The following is a 4943-nucleotide window of genomic DNA, read 5'->3' on the forward strand; positions in this document are numbered from 1 at the left end:
TGTAGTTTTTCTTTAACTCCTCATTAGCTCCCCTTAGATTAAAATCAATTTTTTCTGTTCAGCGCTTTTGCAAATTTAATGCTAAAGCTGTAAACACATAAAGCACATAATAGCAAAAGAAGAAACAAGAAGTAGTGAAATAGAAACACGGAAAAAAAGAAAAAGTAGGTAAGTAGCGATGATATAAGGAAAAAAAAGCATAAATAGTTGAGATATGTTGTAAGAAAAAATGAAGAATAAGAAATGAGAAAACGAAGAAATCAGGGGCTTGAGAACACGGCGCACAATTTCAGTTTTTGCTGTTTCAAGAAATACCGTGTTTCAAGTTTCAAAATTACATGGAGCCATACAGCAGAAAGAAAGTTGAAACTCATTTCTTGCTGTTTCAAAATTGGAATTTAGCAGTGAATTTTTCACAGAACATACTCTAAGACAAGTTTTAGTCAAAATCATTAATATTTCAATTTTTCCAAAAACTGCACTTATGCGCCTTATCCCCCTAGCCCCTTAGATAAGAAAAGAAAAATTTTCAAAATGAATAAGCTGGCAACATGTGTCGTATCCACCGGAATGAAAATAAGAGCAATAGAGCATGCCCTCAGGTAACGCCAGGGAAGGGGGAAAGAAAGAAAAGCAAATATGTGTGAGAAGTAGACACATTTGGAAAGTTCATTACATTACATCCGGAAAATTAGCCACCAGGTCTAGCGGCGAGTCTCCTCAGAGTAATGGCATGTCCAGTAGCCGCAGTGCTTTAGTATCAAGGTGCCCGAGAAGTCTTGCCCTGTATATTTCCGACCCCCCTGAGGCCTTATGACCTCAAGATTTCCTATGGGATGTCTGAGTTCCGAGGAAACTATCGTAAACCTAATATCTTGCTCAACACGACATTTCGAAGGTCTGGGCAAATAGTTCGCGACTGCTCTTACGTGTGTGCGTGTAGCATGGGCTCAAAAGGGGCACCGGGGGACCACCCTCAAGAAAGTTGTGAAATTTTAACTCCATTTCAGACGCAAATTTTCCATCCATTTCTGCACAAAAATTACGCCGTTTTATGTGTTTTTAGCTCAATACACTTTCAAATTTTTGGATGCATCAACAAACTTTCTATTCCTCCGAATTTTTGTTGAAATTTTAAGTCTATTTGCACGCATTTTAAGACTTTCACGGCGTAGATTTTCCATCCATTTCTATACAAGAGGTAAACTTTTTTAAATGCATTCTCAGCGAAAAATAATTCTAAATTGTTGGATTCAACAAGTTTTTTGTTTATTACCAATGGCGTGGCGTGACATAGAATGAAGGAGATGCTCTGGTCTGGATCCGGGGGTTTTTGGAACTTATTTAAGTGTAAATTTCACTGTCTTACATCCTCTCACCACCCCCTTCACTAGGTACCGGTAGAACAATTACTGAATTAAGGTAATAGGTGCGAAAGCTCAATATGATTTTAGGGAAAGAACTGTCACAGCTGCAATAATGTATCTGTAGACACATCAAAATATTCGATAAAAGGGCTGAACTTTGCACAAGGCCCTTAGTGAGACTTCAGAAGGCGTCAAAAGCTTCTCAGTGCAACAATTTTCGAATATCGAGTTTTTTTTAAAACACTCTAGCGTATAGGGTGTGTACCCTCCGTTCGTGTATCAGTTTGGATATAGCGATGTGCTAAACATGATTTGTAGAGCAAGTTTTCGTGCTAAAAGGATGTCTTCGTGGTATAAACTAAGAATTGAAGACGCTTAATCTGTTTGGGTCCTCGCATAAGAGCTGCCCGAGTGCCTGCCGAGGCGCCGACGTTGCGTGCTGGAGTGTCAAAACGCCTTCAACTCCGTGTATATGCAACGCGGACATCCGTGGAGTTCGAATAGTTGTATCTTACACCCAGGCGCTATGCTATAATGAAGTTCGTATTTTGTCGCATGTAATACTGACGGAGGACGCTTCGCTTGTTTCTTTTGCATCTAAACTTAATTTCAGCGTCTTCTACCGTGCCGATATGAAGTTAATCATCGATTCTCATCGCGATCCTGTCGTTCCGATAAATATATTGATCGTTTAAAATACATGCATGTTCGAGCATGATTTGCAGACTGCAGAGTTTCCTTCCATGAACTTCTATGAACGAGGTTTCCTTTGTTTGGTTCTAGAAAAATACTCTTGATGTTTAATAAGGGTGAATAATTTTCAAAGAACAATCCTCGGGGCTGACCTATGAAGTTCCATGCATAAAATTCTATTTAAGGCGTTAACAAAATTCACGAATATGTATCTTTACTTTTTCCTTTATTTACGGATTTGTGCTTTTGGAATGAGTTTCGAAACTCTTTCCTTGCGCTATTGGGCCATGTATTCATCATTTTTAAGGGTTTGTGCTTTTGGGTACCGCCCACCGTATGACTCCAGCAAACTTCATACATTGGGAGGAAAAAGTGAGCTCCAGAGCTTAATTTTTTCTTATGGTGTTCTCTAAGACTACCTAGTTTAGGTAAAATTTCGATTTGTTCAAAAATTTCACTTAACTCTCCCATGTGCTACCTTTTAAATTATCAGAGCTCGGAAAATTGTCAGTCTTTTGGCACTGTCACTCTTTTCCGTAGACGGTTCCATTTGAGGGAGTTTAAATGTGGAGTTGCAAAGTGTCACGGGACAGATCATTTTTCCATTCATTAACAGATGCGTGTGATACATCGATAATTTCCGGGAATTCAAATCACAAAGAAAATTCACATCAAATTTTCAGAGAAAATTCACATCAAATTTTCAGAGAAAATATACTATTAATCCGCAGTGAGAGAAGACATTTTAAAATGAACCTATGCAACCAAACTCCGAAGAAAGATATAGGCTATCATATGATTGCCTATACTTTGGCAATGATATTGCTATCATCAGCAGTAGATATACCACCAATCTGCAGTGAGTGAAGACATTTTAAAATTAACCTATGCAACCAAGCCCACCATCAGTACCATGGCTAGCATTTGTACCTTACTTCCCTTTCTTCCTCTACACTTGATGTTTTCAGTTCTGAGAGAAGGCGGTATCAGAAACAATGTCTCAAGGAGCATTTTGAAATTACGGAACGTACTGTTTCGATATTTTGGATGCCCTCCCCTCCTTCCTTTGTAACGCCTCGTAACGCAACCCTTGACCCCGCCTAATAATCACGTAACGCTTGACGGGCCCTCCTTCCCTTAACATCCCAAAAATTGTGGGAAAACCTCATAATACGTAGCTGAATGAAATTATTTGAAGTGCACCTATTTTTAATGATACTTCGGCAAATAACGCCTGTTTATCAGCGAAAGATTGCGGGACATTTCTTAAGATTCTTTGTGTTTTATTACTAATAGAGAGGGTTACGTAACGCTGGTACTAACCCCCCCCCCCCCCCCATCAGAGCATTACGTAATTTATCAACACTCCCTACTAATAGTAAGTCACTTTTTAATCCTACCTTGGTAAAAATTGGCAGTAGAATCTGTGTTCCAAAATACCATAGACCTACAGCCGGCTGTAAGATTTCCAATAGCTTCTATAGCGGGCTACACAATTTCTTAAAGCCTTTTATAGCCGATGGCGTTTAACGTAACAGTCAGGCGATAAAGTGTTTGCTAAACGTTACTAATTACGGATGCTAGGACTTAGTGTGTTTTTGGACTACTGCTCTCTTTTTGGGCCATAGTATCTCGATTTATTTTGCGAGGAAAGCTCCGTACTTTTGATGGATGCCTTCCATTCCTAATATACTAGAGCTCCTTCAGATTCGTATGATACTGTGCAATACCTCTGGTGTGAAATAATTGCTTCAAGCGCCGTGGCACGCTGCGGCGCGGCAGGCGGGCAGCCAGTGCGAAACGCGCATTGGCGCCTACAAACCTAACAGGGATCCGCGTTGCGCAATGCGTGAAGTATCCCGTTAGGTTTGTAGGCACCAGTGCGTCGCCGCTCCGCTTTGTGTTAGGCTCTAATATTTAATCTGGCGGAGTCAGCGTTATTCAACTCATGATTTTGAAATGTTTGCATATCCTGTACGGATTATTCTCATTTTGATTGATGAAAAAAAATATGTATTAAGGGGAAACGTAATGTGTGTTTCGTAAATATTAAGGTGGTTCCGTATCAAACCTAATGATTTCCAAAGCACACGAATTTCTAACACAATCTCTTATAGCCTTTCATAATCGATGGCGAAAAAGCAACAGCCATGCAGGCGATAAACTGTGTAGTCTGGCGATAGGAACTATAGCCCGGCTGCATAAAGTTTTATAGCTTCGTTTAGCCCGGCCGTATGATTTTCTCCGCATTCTACTGTCAGCCATATGATTTTCTGTAGCCTTCTTTAGCCGGCTTTAAGAATTCCTATGGTATTTTGAAACGCAGCTCTTATCGCCAATTTTTACCAGGGTAAAAATTTCCTGAAATTGCTCCATGTCTTTCTTTCAGTACACTTCATTGACGTCGATAGAGCCCTTGTTCTTGATCAGTTATGAAATTACCTCGTTTTAACTTTGACCCCCTTTTTCTCCACCTGAATATCCGATTTCAAAGATTGTGAGTGCTCTGGACTCAGGAGATAATTCTCTGTCAACCCTGAGAATATTTTGACGATCAGGCTGGCGTTGGAAGTACCTGATTTTGGGTACGGTCCTTTTTGTCAAAAAACGGATCAATCACGCCTTTGGGCACATTTTTCTGGACGATTTTCTCCCCACAGGAATCTATTTTGTAAACCCTGAAATCAGCCGTTCGATTTCATTAATCAAATGTATTACTACGCATTTGCGTACTTTCAGCTTTATTTCCGAGCTTACAAGCTAGATTTTTTGGGAAGCAAAGTAGTAATAGGTGATATTTTTTCTCCGTCTCCCCCACAGTTGTCTGTATGGAGCCACGTGTCCCACAAACTCTGCGTATCATTTTGCCCCTTCCTCCTCGCC

The sequence above is a fragment of the Bemisia tabaci genome, chromosome 2 (assembly GCF_918797505.1).
Source record: "Bemisia tabaci chromosome 2, PGI_BMITA_v3".
Lineage (NCBI taxonomy): Eukaryota > Metazoa > Arthropoda > Insecta > Hemiptera > Aleyrodidae > Bemisia > Bemisia tabaci.